This window comes from Wyeomyia smithii, chromosome 2, assembly GCF_029784165.1.
Source record: "Wyeomyia smithii strain HCP4-BCI-WySm-NY-G18 chromosome 2, ASM2978416v1, whole genome shotgun sequence".
Classification (NCBI taxonomy): Eukaryota; Metazoa; Arthropoda; class Insecta; order Diptera; family Culicidae; genus Wyeomyia; species Wyeomyia smithii.
The window spans coordinates 1,938,643-1,957,098 of record NC_073695.1 but is presented as its reverse complement, the minus strand read 5'-3'; the positions used below and the strand labels follow the sequence as shown (position 1 = coordinate 1,957,098).

Sequence of the window (18,456 nt, the reverse complement as noted above, 5' to 3'; positions counted from 1 at the left end):
TCCTTAGTATGATGCAGTTTTTATTGGAGAGAAATCATTACTGTTGACATCTTTTTCTTGGACGTTGTTAATTCACTTTCATGGCGAGAGATCATGGGGATCATATGCCAAATCCAGAATGCGCATTCATAAAAGTCAGTCTTGTGCTGTTCCTCCGAATATTAATCGCAGGATTGTACGCTCGAAGACCCCAAGCTTTCGTCGATTGGCTTCGTTCCAAGTCCACGATTCATGTCCGTAAAGCGCCACCGCGAGGATAGTTTTGGCAGAGTTTATGGCAAGCCCAACTCCCGCAGTTTCCCTCTTGAGAAGTCAAAACGGCGCTTGATATGGAACCATCAATGATGGCACGGATCAGTCTCGAGCATTAAAGACTGGAACGCGCAAAAATTGGTCGACTTCGAATTGGTGTATTTCTGTTAAAAATGCTTTAAAAAAAAACATGAACCGACGATGAAGATGGTGACAGCTAAATATAAGCGGAATCCTAACCTCCTCGTTGTCTCCCATACTAATGTGCAGCGGGCCAAAAAACGAGACGGGTTGTCGATGTTTAAGACGGTGAAGGTGGCGAAGCCAGATTACGAACAAAATACCTCGGCAAAGCGGTGGCCCGAAAAACTGCTTACAAAGATCGACTGTGAGTAAATACATAGGCGTAGCCAGAGGGGGGCAGGGGGGCCGTTGCCTCCCCCCCTAAATGTTGACATTGGTGCAGACGTTTGTTTTCAATAATTCTAATAGCACAAAACGGCATCTTTAGCCCATAGAAAAATCTGTGTAAAGTAACAGCCAGATCAAAAATAATTGATTGAAATGCTTTCGCTATGTTGCGTGGAATTGCACAGGTTTTTCAGTTGATCCACCAAGGATATTGCAGCGGCAAAAGTACCGGGCAAATCCGCCTGCATCAATTAGTTTGGAGTATTGGAACCGAGCTGTGACAATTCCTTATCTTGATTCTCTTGTAACCTCACTGGAAACACGTTTCGATGAAGATAGTGCACCTTCCTACGCGTTGTCCTTGCTGCATCCCGCTAACGTAATACGCATGTCGTTGGAAGAATTCAAGCGCAAAACCGAAAATTTCGTAATTTTTTATGAAGTTGACCATTTTGTTGGAGAGGTGGAAGTTTTGTATTAACAATGCAGCAGTATGAGAGCAGATCGTAAGAATTTGGAAGAGTTGTATCTTGTAAGTCCTGGTAGCGGTTAAACAACAACGTCCGAACGTAACTCCGTTTTCTTCGTCGAAGACAAACTCGATGATGTTCGAAGAGAGGGACTCCAAAATCTGCTCCGGGGTTTGATACTGACGCTGCTGCTGCTGGACCGCTATCCGCTGTAAAATTTAGACCATCTTGTGAATCATATCTTGAATTCCCTGCTGGCTGCTGATCAACTCTATCTTCTGCCATGTTCGTGGATTCTCAAGATCCTCGTCGCCAAAATAATATGACCAAAGGTTTAAATGAACTGAAGACTTTTTAGTAAAGAACATCTATTTATATTTGAGGTTGGACAAAGAATAATAAAATTTTCCACTCTGATGTCAAGGACAACTTTTCACTTGATGTAACAATCACTAAAGACTAGTATTTATTTCTATTTTTCAAAACACACTAAAGTCGCTTTTGACGCGGGGATACGTGCCGCGTAAAAAAACGCGTAAATTCCGGAATCCGCGTAAAAACCATTTTTTTACTTCAAAAATTTTGAAGAGCTTGCCCCCCTCCCCCCTATTTGAAATTCTGGCTAAGCCCATGAGTAAATATATAAGTTGAACTACCAAAAGAAAAACAAGTAGATTTTTTGATTATGAATTTTGAGTGAAACAATCTTTTTGTCGATCAATTTTTGCGCGTTCCAGTCTGCTATAATTCATTTGCTTTATCTGTTATCCTGAAGTTTATAAACAGATGGTGAGTTTGCATGTTGACTTCTCGAAATGCATCGAGAATTTGTCGTAGTGGAGCGTCCTCCACGTAACCCACCTTGGTATTCGCCAACAAATGTCTGTAGAACAAGATGTGGGAGAGAATTTTATGTACGGTATTGAAAAGAGTTATACCCCGATAGTTGCTACAGTCCAGGCGCTGGCCTTTTTTTAGATCGGGCATATAAGACCATCCAACCAGTCCGAGGGCAATTCTTCGCCAGCTCACACTTTTAGCCAGATCTGATGGATGGCACGATGAGCTTGGCGGGAATGCCGTTCTTTCCAGCTGTCTTGCAGTTCTTCAGCACATTAACCACTCTCTTTGTCCATGGATGGTCGATCCACAGCTTTTTTATCATTCTCAATATCAGTCCTGCTCCTTTTGACGCCTCTGTCTTCCTAGCCGTTCAACAGCACACTAAAATGTTGTTTCCAATGCCATACCACCTCTGATTTATCAATAACCAGATACCGTTACCCATCGTTGCACATCACAGGGGCAGACACGTTCCGATTTCTGATTCCGTTAATCTTTTTGTAGAAGCTCAGTATCGTGCTTGGAGAAGCAACCTTCCGTCTCCGTAAGATCACGCTCCCAAGGCTGACCTTTCTCCCGGCGATGGTGTCTCTTTTCAGAGGTTCTAACTGCTCGATATCTCCCTACACTCTGACGTGTCTTAACTGTCAAACCCCTCATTGGGCGTGGCTATCGCAGATATACCCAACACTTCTCACGCTGTGGTGCTCCGCCAACCACGCTCGACGCCTGGGTTCGAATCCAAACGCTGACATAGGTGTTGATGGTTGTGGGTAAACATGTAAATTTTCAGTCACTAGCAATATTTCAAGCAAATGTGTTCTTTGATTCATCAGGTGTTGTTCAACTATTTCCACTCGCGTACAAGTTTCCCATATAAACGCTGCTGATTGTTTTTCGCTTCTAAAAATTTCAAATACCATAGAAGGAGACTGAATGATTCAAACACGATAATATTTATTGTATCCAAGTGAGATATTTTAGCCAGTGATACAAAATCATGAATCCAAGTGAACGTTAGATTGCGTTCAACTGTTTGCTTACCGGAGCAAGTAGGTATCAACAATGCTTATGGAAATTGTAGCATGGAACATTAGCAACATGTGATACTTGAAATCACCAAGAATTATTGTGGTATACTACGGTGAAAGCACGACGTGGAGTAGCCGAATTCCGCCTACAAGCAACCAACATTTGAAAGAATCGTTGCGATCGTTCGAGTGCAGTCGTTTACAATTCTCTCGTGAAACACTCGCTAAATGTTGCTCGCTCCGCCTACAGCAGGCGATAGTGAAACAAAATCGTCAAAGAAAGCTACTATATATTTCTTTGCTCTAAGTTATCTCTTGCATGCGTGAGAATGTGTCATTTTTAATAGTGATGGTTAGCTGGGATTGAAAGCTTATGTACAGAACGTTCAGAAATGATACCCGAATGATTGTTATGCGATACGATTTTTCCCATCCTTGACGGTCGTAAGTTAGGGTCCTGGGTGGAGTCGCCTCCTTGGGCGTCGGTGATTGGCACAACAATAGTGGCAGAACTAGACCGACGGAAAATAAGCGAGAATATCGTTATACCATCAGCAATCCTAGCACGCTTCTAAAAAAACTGACGGTTCTTATTCTTACTTTTTTATGCGTCATTTTTCATCGTATTCAGGTTTTGTATTTCAATTTTCTTTATCTTCAGTACGAATTGAGATTCAACCCTTTTACGCTATTTTCGCGGATGAACTAAATTCATAGCAACCAAACAACGAGCCTAGTTACCATGCGAGACTATCGAGTAAAGAAGACATCAAGTAATGAAAATATCAACTGCTCAGTTCGTAAAGAAAATCAAACGTAGGTATTTCGATGATAGCTCTTGTTCGAAATGAAGCATGCCGGAATAAGGAAAACAGTATTATTTCTACCCTTAATTGGGCCACTATTTTTTTCAATATTTTAAGTGTTTTTCTAGTTAAATTTATTGCTTATCTTTAAAAGACACTATTATCCTACCCGGTTATCGAAAATCTGATTATTTTCGCTCGGAAGGTGTGATGTCGGTACAGTTTTTGGTAAAGCCATTTCCTATGAAAACGTTAACGAACCATGGCAAATCAGGCAGTTGTTTTTAAAAGACATTTTTGCAGCTTTAATAAAATATATTATAGTAAACGTCTGTTGCGACATTTCTAATGAAGAACATAATTGAAGTTGTCAAAGCATAAATCAAAATAGGTATATTTAGAATGTGTCATTTGGTGTAAGAAGTTCAGGTGGTCCACTAAAGGAAGTGGTCTATATTAAGCAGATCTACCCTACTCAGGTTGCCTACGCCAACCGGGAAGAAGCAACGGTGGATCTTGCAAACTTCAGAAGGGATAGGGATTGTAGGAATCTGCCACTACGAAAAAGTACGAATGGGTGCTGCTTTTTTCCCTACTCCCTAACGCTTTTCTTCTCTCAACTCAACTCCCCTCTCTCCTCGTTCCAAGGTTCTATCTAATAGGTGCACCCATTCGTACTTTTTCGTAGTGACAGGCAACGACTTCTAGCATGAAAACACGAACACGAAACGGAACATGGAATATACTGGCCCTCGCCCAGCAGGATAAGCTAGCTCAACTTGCAAGAAGCTAGCCGCCTTAAGCTAGAATCCTGGGACTGAGCAAAGTCCGTTGGATAAGCACTAGCGAACACAAAACATCAACGGGACAAGTCTTAAGGCCTAAACATAATAGATACGTTGCGACTGCGTTTGCTGCAAATTTGACAGTTAGCCTATACATTTTCTGTCAACTTAACGTCAACGCAACGCAAACGTATCCATTGTGTTTGGGCCTTTAGTCTACTCTGGCATTTGAGCTACTTTAGAAAGAGGAGTTGGATTCCTACTGAGCCCAGGGGCACATGCGGCCCTGATGAACACGGGTTAGAAATCTTACTGCAATCCAGTGCTATGCGCCTACAGATGCAGTTAACGTGTAAGATGAAGAGAGTTTCTACAGCCAGCTGAACAGTGTGGTTGAGAAAATTCTGGAAGGTGACATTCAAATCCACTTAAGGCCCGAATACAGACACGGCGTAATGATGCCTTCTCCATACAAATTAGAAGGCGTATTCGCGCCTTCCGTTGGGACGCCTTTCAACCAGAACCTTCTAGCTGTGCCTTCTAGTGTAGAAGGTAGTAGTTCGCCGCCTTCGGCTGCGTACTTGACTGCCTTCCGTGCAGACGCATCATGCCTTCCACACGGTCTCGTGTCGCCTTCTTTTGGCGAAGGCGCTGGCAACGCCGTGTTGTATCATTTTCCGCCTGCTGGTGATTCTAGTGCTGCTTTTTTTTTTTCTTTAAACAAACATAAACAAATATGAATTGGGTGGCATGACGACGAGAAAGTTAGCACACGGCGGGGTTCAAAACGGCGTGATTGCGCCTTCCGTACGGACGAGCGGAAGGCGGTAGATGCCAGAAGGCATATTAAAAGGTTTCAAGAAGGTACTGACAACTTTCGTAAGGAAGGCGTTGCCACGCCGCGTGTGTATTCGGGCCTTTAGGCGACTCCAACGCGAAGATTGGCATAAACAACGCGAACCTTTCACGCGTCTAGGGGCGCCATGGCCTAGGAGAGAGGAGCAAAAACGGAGAGTTGTTTACATAGTTTTGTGGTAATAATAACGTCATTGGTCATCGGTCATTGGCGCAAAGGACCTTCGTCAAATAATTTGAAACCCGAGCCTCAGAGTTGCCTGCTAGTGGAACCGTCGAAGAGCAATGGACCGGTATCAAGAACGTCTCTGTCGCGACAAGGGCGCTGCGAGCGGAGGGAGTGGATTCCGGATGAAACTTGGAGGAAGATTGACGAGCGTAGCGACAAATGCTCGTCAACGATTCGCTAAACTGGAAAGGGCTGTTAAACGCCGCGCTTGTAGATTGGACAAGAGAGCCTGGACTGACTCCCTTGCCGAAGAAGGATGCCACCGCCGATGGTGGTATCCGCTTGTTGTACGTTATTTCTCGTCTAGTGATGCCAGAATGAGTACAAAGATGCCGCTAAAAGACAGAGCTGGTCAGCTACTGACTGACCGTACTGAACATCTTAAGCGATGGACTGACCGTTTGAACAGCTCTTTCGAGTTTTGAATGTGTGTGTGATCAACGAAACCGAGTTTTGAATGTGTGTGTGATCAACAAAACCGGCGCCTAACTGAATGTGGTAACTGGCGTGGACCGATCATGTGAAGACCATATTACAGCGCGTGCATTATTTTGGAGCAGATCAACGAATTCCAGAACTCTCTTCTACTGGTGTTCGTTGACTTTGAAAAAGCGTTCGTCCGACTCAACTACGGAAACATCTGGGGCGCACTTAGGCGTAGAGGAGTTCCAGAAAAGCTGTTCCATCTCATCGAGGCTCAGTACGAGACGTTTTCGTGCAAGGTGCACAATAACGTCTTGTCCGACCCTATAATGGTTACTGCAGGTGAGAGACAGGGCTGCATTTTATCACCGCTGGTGTTTTTCATCGTTATGGGCGAGATATTAGTTGAAGTGACAGACAATTAACCAAATCGAGGATTACCTTGGAATCCTGTAACAATGGAGCACCCAGTCATCCAAAAATCGTATATCAATGAATGAAAATTTCTGTAAATGTATCTCAATCAAGTCGGAATCGTATACAATACTTATTATCATGCGCAGAAGTTAGTTTTTTATCGTATAACATGCCGGATGCTGACTGATTTGCGATTTTAGGCGCTGAATCGTAAGACAGTGTGAAATAAATTGCTTTCAGTCGGATAGTATCGTATATCGATACTTATTTTTGTGCATGTAATGCGAGTTTGTATGATATATATGAGGACGGATATTTCAAACGAAACACGAATATGCGTATGGCCTGAACTTATTCAGCTACTGCCTGCAGCTCCGAGACCAGTGAACGCTTCCTGACGTGTATGTCCATGTTCGGTTTCACCGACCTCCCGGTAAAGCGCACGCAGCAATGTAGCCACCTTTTTCTTGGTCTTCATATTCAGCATTCTTTAGAGTTTCTTGTCGGTCACGGTCGTCGGCCGTGCGGAACCGGCTTTCTTCCGATGCTTTGATTGTTATCTAATAGCGCCAGAAGCAGTAGACGCCGGAACGACTTATTTGGCGTCCTGTTAATTTTTTTCTGCTCACTCATGGGTTACTATGGTTGATGCTGCATGGGTAGTTTCGTCAGTGTGCATGTTGCGTGTGAAGGTGTGAGAAAAAGTCGGCAATTTCTACCCATGTTTTCTCTCAACTCATTAAAAAAGTAAACAAATATTTATTCTCCATTGCTTAGTCGGCTGCCGTACAGGGAAGTTGATTTTCGTGTGTGCTCTACAGCTAACGCTCATACATATACCGTTTTGTTTTAGTGCTCGCCTGCGCAGTAGTGGTAGTGGCGTCGTGGTTGTTTTTGGCGCGAATGCTGAAAGGTGTCGAGCTGGTTCGACTTCAAATTGCCCGTCCCGCAGCAGTGAAGTTTTCAACAATTTACGCAGTAATTCTGTCCTAAATTGCTACACTCGGCTTTCGTTATATTAATTATTCACATACTTTCTAACTGGTAATCTCATTAATTTAATATAAGATAAACTACGAAAAGTAAAACCGAACTTATGAATTTAGTTGTGGAAAATTACCACCTTAAGTTCTATTTTTTGCCGTCCATTTTTTGTTCTCGTCACAATTTGGATATCTTCGTCAATGGGAAAGAGAACACCCTAATAATAGGATAACGTGTTGTATCCTTTTTCTGCTTTACTGTAAGTATAAAAAAAGAGAAATATCTTTGAGCAACATAATATTTCGCAAAATGTGGTTGAGCTTTAAAATCGATCATTTCATAATTTTATTACTTACTACGCAAACATAGTAGATTAGAAATCGTAAAATAAATTTCTGCAATTCAATTTACACACAAACATGGTTTGACATGTCATAAGCTGGAATAATTTTCACAACAATGCATTTTTGTTGAGTTTAGTTAAGTTAGGTGATAAATTTAGCTCAGGCCCTCACAAGATCCCATCTCACACCTCCACGAGTCATACGATCACATTAGACTGCCAGCTGAAATTTAGACAAAACTGGTTGGTGTAGCCTGGGAAATGTTGTCATCCGACAATAGCTAAGTGAGAAGGTGCGACGCGATCTCTTTCATAGTCATGGATTTTAAATCCAAAGGATATTAGGTCGACTGTGTATATAATATATATTGGACACGAGTGAGGCCTTGATGGGAATATATAGTATTTTGCAAGCCGCAACCAATTTCAGTATTAATGGAATGTTGCTGGCATCGATTAAAACATTTCTTCAGGACAGAATACAATACAAGGCATCCAGCTCTTTTGGTGTTCAGTCAGATGTCCAACAGGGTAGCCACCTGGGTCCCTTGTTATTTGTAATCTTTCTAATCTTTCTCATTGATGCAGGTGCTCCGCCAAATATTTAGGTTTGAAAAAGTGTTCCGAAAGATCTGGGAAGCTGACAGAAAAAAGAAACACCGCAGAGCATGGCCAGCGGATGATGTGGGTAGTAGTACCTACTCAGAAAATATCTCTGTGGGTACTTACCTACACGGAATTATCGGACAAAACAAAAAAAAAAAAAAAAGCTTTCTATGTTAAAAACTAAAATTGCCGCGCACATGTGCGAGCGACAGATTTTTTGATGGATATCGTGGAGAGAGAGGTTATATTTCATTCATTTCTGAGAGATTAGATACCAAACAAAAAACTTCAAAAACTACTCTTGTGCATTTTTTCGTTGGTCAAAAAAGTGAGACTTTCACTACTGTACGTGAGGCCTAATCAGAAATCCGATTAAGCTTGAATTTTGTATTATGACTTTTTTTTCGAGAAGACGAAACTGTTGAGCCTTAACGTTTCCTTTAAAAAAAAAAAAATGCACAAAAATTGTCGATTTTTCATGGGTTTACTTTTAGACGCACTGGCGAAACTCATGGTTTACTATGATTGATGCCTCATGGGTACTCTAACCGTGATGGCGAAAAATATGAAGCTACTTCATTCAGAAGTGTGCGCGTTCAAAGAAAGGTACACTGCCGCAGCGATAAAGGACATCGTGCGACACTTTGTAGACGACGGATACGCCGGAATCTGAAACATCTTGGCACTATTGGACAACAATCAGCGCATCGAAAGAAAGCCCGGTTCCGGATGGCCGACGACCCTGAGCGACATAAAGCTCCAAGGGATGCTGAAGTGGATGACGAAGGGAAAAGTTGGCCGGGAGGTTTCCTACCAGCCAAACTGTGAAAATTACCTGGCGACGATGGACATACTTGTCAGGAAATGGCAGTTCCGTCCACTGGTCTTGGAGCTGCAGGCAATGACGCAGCGGCAGCGCCTGAAGAAGATGGTCAAGTCGTTTTTCCTGGCAATCGCGACGTGGCCGTGGTGATGGACGTCGCGTTCTATCTCACCCTAGATGGCAACGACTGGCAGGGCACTTCGTATTTTACTTCCTCTACGATGGAAGTGAGCCTCGAGGTAAAGTACATTGCACATATCAGGTTTCCCTAAGAAGGTGCTGCTGTGGCTGACAATCAGCGAGAAGCGCATGTCAGAGCCGCTCTTCTTTCGCTCCGGACTGGCCGTGATCGGGGAAATTTATAGTATTGAAATGCCTGCCAGAAGTTGCGTCGTTCATCAAGAAATACCAAAAGAGCGAAGACGCCGGTTTTCCGGTTTGAGCTTTCAGAATACCTTTATTTTTTCATTTTGTCGACCAGTGTAATCTAGCTGTAGAAAATACAACCTTATAGAGAGCAATGACGTGAAGTCTCTAGATATACGGTCACCTGGGCATCTGGCTTAATACAGGTCGACTAACGACGTTTCTCGTATACTGTTCGGCTGTTCCTAAAAAACGATTTCCTGATTTGAGACAGATTCAAAGCAAAAGGACAATAGAATGCTATTGAACAGCGCTGCAAACTTTCACTGTCATGAAAGGATTTTCATTTGAAATTGAAATCTTTGAATTTCAATTTTCAACGAGCGAGCTGAGAATGAAAGAGACTTCCAGCTCCAATCAGCTGACAGTGATTGTTGGGTTAGCGGCATTTCTGTGATTTCGCACACGCTCTGTTGCTTTAGCGATGTTTACATGGTTGAGAATGTAGATGCTTATATAGTTCATCGACTCCATGCAGTGAATTGGCTCAAATCAAACAATATCGATATTAAATCAGACATCTCATTTCTTTCAATGACCGGACTTTCATTGAAAATTGACACGCGTTACACTAAAGGTCGTTTCAACATGAGACAGTGAAGATGCGGTTTTTGTCATTTTCGTTTGCAGTGTCGAGAATTTGCAGGCTTGCCAATGAAGCTACGCACAGGTGTGTGTGGTAAATCTCAGTGAAATACAAAATATACTACACGATGTAGACGATTTAAACCCAACTGGGGTGGAACCCCAACAAAGGAAACTAAGGGGCGCTGCCGCTCAGCGTTCGTTCAGTGCAGCGACAACGCGACCGGTGCAAGCGAATTACATCTACATACAAGATAAGTGCTTTCATTCTCTCTCTTATTCCTTTATATACATTCATTCACACATTCTGCAGTATTTTATATTTACATATATATAAATTCCGATCCCTCATTGTATTTCTTTCTCTATATAAAGTAATTACCTTTACATTCATATTAAAACTGTGCATTTGATAACATTTGAGAACAGACAGTTCACGATCGTAAATGGCGGTAGGTGGACTGTCTATCACCCCGGACCTTTCATCTTCCTCTGAAGTGGATGAGTCCGGGATGGACTTCTCGGAAATACCCGAAAATAACAATGGTGAGTTCTTTGGCGTTGTGAAAAAGCGCAAAAGACCTCGCAAAACAGCTTTGGTTACTACACCCACTGGTGCGCCAACGCGGGTTAAAAAGTACCAGGAGGGTCAACCCGGGCTCCGCTGGGTAGTATTTTTCCGGCCAAAAAACAAACCCCTCAAGGTTGTGCAGATCTGTAAAGCTCTGCGCACAAAATACAGCAGCTTGATTGAGGTTTATAAAGTCAAAGCTGATAAATTAAAAGCGACTTTCTCTGATCTCGGACATGCAAATGCGGTCGTCGAAGATCAAAACTTTACAATTGAATACCGGGTATATATTCCGGCACGCGCAATCGAGATCGAGGGCGTAATAACAGAACCCGATCTCACAGAGGAAGAAGTTATGAAAGGATTTGGGTATTTTAAAAATCCAAATCTTCCGAAAATCAAAATTCTAGAGTGCAGGAGAATGTACTCTAAGAACAACATGGGCAACTACTCCCCGAATGACTCTTTTAGAGTAACTTTCGAAGGAAAAGTGCTCCCCGATTTCTTCGAGCTGTACAAGCTTCGATTACCGGTACGACTTTTCATCCCAAAAGTCATGTCGTGTACAAATTGTCTGCAGCTAGGGTACACAAAAACCTACTGCAGCAACAAAACTAAATGCTGCAAGTGTGGGGAAACTAAAGAAAGTAACCACGCTTGTAGCGAACAGGAGGCAAAATGCTCTCTATGTGGTGGCGACCCACACAAAATTGAAACTTGTGCAAAATACAAACAACGCTCTGACGCACTAAAAAAATCGACCAAACTACGCAGTAAGCAGTCCTTCGCACAGATGCTGAAGACTGCGTTACAGCAGGAGGAAAATCGTTACTCCAGTTTGGAGAACGTTGATTCCAATGATGATGAAGAGGACTATCAACCTCTGCCGTCAACCGGAGCTGTGCGAAAACGGCCAAGTGCATCTTCTCCTAAACTCCCTAGAAAGGAGCAGAAGAAGACACATAATGATACCCCACGTGGTCCCGCCCTTGAGCAAAATGCTAAAGCGCCACCACCAGGTTTTAAGGTTGATTGCGACAAAGAATTTCCCAAACTCCCAGGGAAACGAGCTGCTCCCACAGCTAAGTTGTCATCGGAACCAGAAATACCGTCTTCTGATGGACGTATTTCATTCAAAATGATTGTTGAATGGATATTCACCATTTTTGGTCTATCCGATGCTCTTAAAAGTATGATTTCGGCTTGGCTTCCAACAATCTGCATGTTGGGTAAGCAACTAAGCACCAAATGGCCCCTCCTCGCGTTCGTATCCTTCGATGTCTAAACCAGACAACAGAAGTGACGAATCGACAACAAGGATCATTCAATGGAACTGTCGAAGCTTGGTTCCCAAACTAGATAAATTTAAACTCCTGCTTCACGATAGCAAATGCGATATTTTCGCGCTATCGGAAACTTGGTTATCAACTGATACAACACTAACAGTTCAAAACTTCAATATCGTCCGTTTAGACCGCGGAAACTCTTATGGCGGAGTGCTCCTTGGTATCAAGAAATGCTACCCATTCTTCCGAATTCCTCTTCCAGCAATTGATGGTATAGAAATTGTTGCTTGCCATATAACAATTGCTGGTGAGAGCCTCACTGTCGCATCAATCTACATTCCACCCAGAGCTAATATTAATCGGCTGCAGCTAACACAAATAACGGAACTGCTTCCGACACCACGCCTTCTTTTGGGAGACTTCAATTCTCACGGTATGGCGTGGGGAGCACCTGGAGATGATAGCCGGGCTATTCGTATTGAAAGCTTACTAGACGAGTTCGATATGACCCTATTGAATATACCTGGGCTAGCTACAAGAATAGCAAGGCCTCCAGTACGAGAGAGCACTTTAGACTTGTCTATGTGTTCCTCCTCAATAGCTTTGGATTGTAAATGGGAGATTATTCAAGATCCCCATGGTAGCGACCATTTACCAATAAGTATTTCGATTATGAGCAGGCTCCAGTCTGCTACCACAGTCGAAGTAGAGTATGATCTCACCCGGAATATTGATTGGGAAAAATTCTCGAACATAATATCCCAGGGGCTCGAAACAAACGAAGAGCTTTCTCCATCCGACAAATACAACTTCCTTGCAACATTAGTTTTAGATAGCGCGTTGCAATCTCAGACGAGGCCCGCCCCTGAGAACAAGTTGAAAATTCGTCCTAACAAACAATGGTGGGACAAAGAATGCACCGAGATGAAAAAAACTCTAAAAGCAGCATACCTAGCATTCAGGAAAGATCATTCCATTCAACTTTTTGATCAGTTTAGAGAGCTGGAACTGAAACAGTCTAAACTACACAAGCTGAAAAAAGATCGTACTGGCAAAATTTCATAAGCACGTTACCCAGAGATGCTTCTATGAGCTACCTCTGGAATACGGCTCGGAAAATGCGCAATAGGTCCGACAACAATGAGGCTAATGAATACTCTGAACGTTGGATATATGATTTCGCGAAAAAGGTATGCCCAGATGCTGTCCCATCACAGCAGAAATTCAGAGACACAACAGCGATTGAAGAACCAGAATTTTCAATGCTGGAATTTTCAATTGCCCTCGCGTCTTGCAGGAACAAGGCTCCAGGACCGGACAGGATCAAATTTAATTTGATGAAAAACCTGCCGGATTCGGCCAAGATACGATTTCTTAAACTGTTCAATACACTTATCAGGAACAATATGGTCCCGAAAGGTTGGAGACAGGTTAAGATTATCGCTATCAAAAAACCAGACAAACCTGCTGCAGATCATCGCTCGTACAGGCCGATTGCAATGCTCTCATGCATACGCAAATTGCTGGAAAAAATGATCCTGCGTAGGCTCGACAACTGGGCAGAATCAACTAACCAACTATCAGAGACCCAGTTCGGCTTTCGTAGGGGCAAGGGCCCTAACGATTGCCTGGCATTGCTAGCCACAGAAGCGGAAATGGCTCTTGGCAGCAAACAACAAATGACTTCGGTTTTCTTGGATATCACAGGCGCATTTGATTCAGTTTCAATCGAAATTCTTTCCGAGAAACTGCATCAAAGAGGATTCTCCCCTATATTGACAAACTTTTTGATCAACCTGCTGTCTGAAAAGCATTTACTTTTCAACCACGGTTCTTCAACAATAACACGAACAAGCTACATGGGTCTCCCCCAAGATCCGTCTGAGATCTGTCTGAGTCCGCTGTTGTACAACTTCTACATCAGTGACATCGACACATGCTTGACGGACGGCTGCACAATGCGCCAGTTAGCTGACGACTGCGTTGTATCAGTCACGGCGAATCTAACTGAAGACATGAAAAACAGCCTGCAAAATACGCTAGATAATCTGACCGGTTGGGCCAGTTGTTTTGGAATCGAATTCTCGCTTGAAAAAAACGGAGATGGTAGTCTTTTCAAAGAAGCGACCACCACCTCGTTTCGAGCTACTTCTGTCCGGAAGACCCATCACTCAGTCACCTAGCTTCAAGTATCTCGGAGTATGGTATGACTCTAAGTGCACATGGGAAAAACATATCAATTACCTGAAACAAAGATGCCAACCGAGAATTAATTTTCTTAGGATGGTAACAGGAACCACATGGGGAGCTCATCCAGAGGACTTGATACGACTCTACCAAACCACGATTCTGCCCGTAATAGAATACGGCAGCATATGCTTTAGAGGTGTCGCAGCTTCACACATGCAGAAGCTAGAGAGGATACAATACCATTGTTTGCGTATCGCTCTAGGTTGCATGCAATCGACACATACCATGTCTCTAGAGGTCATTGCGGGAGTACTACCACTTAAAGAGAGGCTTTTCGAGCTGGCTCTCCGTTTTCTCATCAGATCGGAGATAGCAAACCCAATGCTAATCGAGAACTATGAGAAATGTTTGGAAATTGTTCAAAAACCCTGTATGTCAGTATACCAGCGGTTCATGTCTATGAAGATAAACCCTTCGGCTGTTGCTCCATACCGTGAGATTTCGCCATCGCTTAACAATTCTTCTGTTGTATTTGATTTGACGATGAAACATGAAATCCATGGAATCCCCGAACACCTCAGACCAACAGTTGTGCCATCAATATTTTCGGCAAAATTTGGTAACCTTCCAGAAGATAGTTCCTTCTTCACGGACGGATCTGTAATGGATGGACATTCCGGATATGGCGTTTTCAACACAGATCATCGCATATCCCGCAAATTGGCACAACCTTGCTCCATATACGTAGCTGAATTGGCTGCCATACACAATTCGCTGCGAATTATCGAGCTCAAGACACCAGGCAATTATTTCATCTTTTCGGACAGCCTCAGTTCTATCGAAGCTCTCCGATCGATTAAACCGGTCAAGCAACCGTCCTATTTCCTCCCAGAAATTAGACGGATATTAGAAGTGCTGGTTGATCGGTCTTTCATTATCTGCTTTGTGTGGGTCCCCTCTCATTGCTCAATCCCAGGCAATGAAGGAGCTGATCTATTAGCGAAAAGGGGTGCCATAGAAGGAGATATATTTGATAGACCGATCATCTATACCGAGTATCTTCACCTGCCTCGACAAATGGCCCTGGCAAACTGGCAGGAAAGGTGGGATAAAGACGACCTTGGGCGATGGATGCACTTGATCTCGCCCAAAGTGTCTACAAAAGCTTGGTTCAAAGGGTTAGATTTAACTCGGTATTTCATTCGAGTTATTTCGCGCCTAATGTCCAATCACTATGTTGCAAACGCACACCTCTATCGAATTAACTTGGTCGATAGTAATATGTGCGAATGTGGAGGATACGAAGACATCGACCACATAGTTTCCGTATGCCCAAAGTATCATAGAGCAAGGACCAAGCTTAAAGATTCTCTCAAAAAACAGAAAGTGAAGTCTACGATTCAGGTACGGGATGCGCTTGCTAGCCGCAACCCCGCGCTTGTAATACCTATTTATGACTTTTTAAAAGATATCAAATATCAAATTTGATTATCTCCTTGCTGTTTCTGCTTATTTTTCCCAACACAACTACCCTCAAAAAGTTTCACACTAATTCTGTTCCTTTTTTCTTCTTTCTTGTGTTATTCTTTTTAGAGAAACATTGCTTCTTTCTGAGAGACATGATCCACCAAACTTAGCTATAAGTTTTGATTTCGAAGAGATAAGGAACCATCACACCTCAATGAATAGTATTAAGAATTGATATTTAACATAGAGAAGAAATTTAATGTTATTGTTAGTCGTAGGTTTAAATGACATGTATTTTTAAATTTTATTTATAAAAAAGAAAAGATGAGAGGGTTTTTATGCCTGTTTGAGGAGGAGCAGTCGGGATACAGGCTCTACTCAAGCTGGCTTTTCCCTACTCCAAAAGACATTCGGCCCCGTTATGCTTCGCGGTTGGGCCTAAATAAATATTAGTTGTAAAAAAAAAAAAAATATTTATTCTAATTGCATTTTGGCTTTACACGTCCGCTCCCTCTTTCCGTAACGCGAACTGTATCATACGAAAAAAAAAAAAAAGAAAAGACTTTGTAGGTAAACTCGGAAAATGTTTCTAAGTTAGGTTTGTTCGAAATGGTTACCAACGAAACCATTGAATTGAACCGGTTTTTGAATTGGATTCAACGAAACCTTTTCGTGTGTACTAACAAGATTACTAGGGTGGGGCAAAGTCATCGATTTTCTAGAATCTAGTTTTTTAGCTCCATTCGGGGCTCTAAACAATCCTGAATTTATCAGAAGCCATTTGGTTTTGTCTCCGCTTGGCGCATTACATTCCAAATTTGTATGAAAATTTGTTTGGAAACCCCTACTTTTTTGCATTTTTATTTCTCGCTTTTTCAATTCACCAAATTACGTTAAAGCATATTACTTAAGATACTTAAGAACTTTGCCGAAGACACTGTAGAGCTAGGATGTCCCTAAAGAGTCGTCAGAAGGATTCCCATCAGAAGTAACTTGTCATATCGAGTTTCTACACTCAGCTGGATCAAGCTAACAAATGTAGGTTAATATTCTAGGTACCTACGCCTAGATCAACAACATGTTGCAGAGATTTCCTCTGATGGAAATTTGACGTCGGTACACTGGAAGTGTTGGCAGAAAAAACGATTCTCAGCATTTAATTCGACATACTCAACTCTGAAAAGCTATAGCATTTTTTGATGACATTCTAACTCTACAGTGTCTTCGGCAAAGTTGTTAAGAATCAGAAAACCTACCTTCTGAAGTCATGAACCATATGGTTTAAGCCGTTTTGAACTCTCTAGAGTAGAAAATGCAAAAAGTACGTTTTTCCATACATATTTTCATGCAAGTTAGGAATGCAATGCACCAAGCGAAGGCAAAACCAATCAACTCCTCATAAATTTAGGAACAAAACGACGCAAAAAAAGTTGACAGTTAAAATTAAACTGTTTCGACAAGCAATGTTACTGAACAGCATCTTATTTAGGTGTTATCTAATTTGAACATGACAAATATAGGCATATTTTTAATTTGTTATCGATCGTTTGGTATGATGAAGAAGTAAGGAAAAGAATAAGTGTAAAAAAACAGTCTTGTTCCCGCCCGGGTTCGAACCGGGGACCTTCTGCGTGTGAAGCAGACGTGATAACCACTACACTACGGAAACTGTTGTTCGAGGATTTGCCGGCAGCGAACTGAGTGATAGTGGAATCGACAAGACATGCTTCAATGCGCTTAACTTTTGAGTCTCTTTCTAGCTGCTGGTTGAAGTACGGGACCACATCGTCAGTTGAATTCAGAGTTTCGAAAAAAACGCGTTTGAAAATTTGCTTCAAAAATTTTTAGGGATATTTTAGATTTGCGCAATAAAGGCACATTTACTAATATTTCTGGAAATATTGTGAATTTTGGAACGAGTCTTTGTGAAATGAAACTTTATAGTATTTGGCATCAATTGCCATCAAAAACTCAAAACTGCAAAATTTTGAGTTGTGCCAGTTTGAATTCAACTGACGACATGATCAAGCCTCAGGAAAAAGGTGCAGAATTCGTTGTATTGAAAACCCAATTAACAGTTCGAAGTAACAAGATCAGAAGTAGTAAAGTTTTAACTATTAACTAAACAGACGAACAAGCGTTCATAGGTAAAGTAAAACTTTACCGCTCTTTTGCCTTTTGATGTCCAAATGATTAAAATTCAATTAATAGAAATTTGGATCGAATTAATCACATTCTATGCACACTGATAAAAACCCCTCACCGCCAAGCTTTCAACCAATCAGTAATGGAAGTTCAGCTAACAACATTGTGGTTAGAACTGAAAATCAAAAGCTTCCACGCCAGGAGTGTGAGTCTTTCAATCAAAGAGAACACAACAAAGCTACCCCACACGAGCAGTTTTACCCCACACTCCAATCTATGTGGAGTCAAAAGTTCACATTCGGAGAAAAAAAGTCTTGGAACTATAATTTCGGAGGAGCACTTTCCCGACCGGCAACTAGTTCCATTGGATCTCGCGAATGAACTTCCGCATATTCGGAAGAGAACCTAGCTTAACTGTCGGTGCCGGAAAATATCGATAGCGCTCTTCCGCCTTGCTGAAGGTTCAAATTAGCATATGAAAAAAAAAACTTTTATTGTGCATTTCAGG

General features: G+C 42.2%; 1 non-coding gene across 1 annotated transcript; it reads right to left on the bottom strand.

The window, feature by feature from the left end:
* Positions 1-17,399: 17,399 nt before the first annotated feature.
* On the bottom strand, positions 17,400-17,472 carry Trnav-cac (transfer RNA valine (anticodon CAC)). The gene has a single exon. It is a non-coding gene; the product is annotated as a tRNA-Val (tRNA).
* Positions 17,473-18,456: the final 984 nt, after the last annotated feature.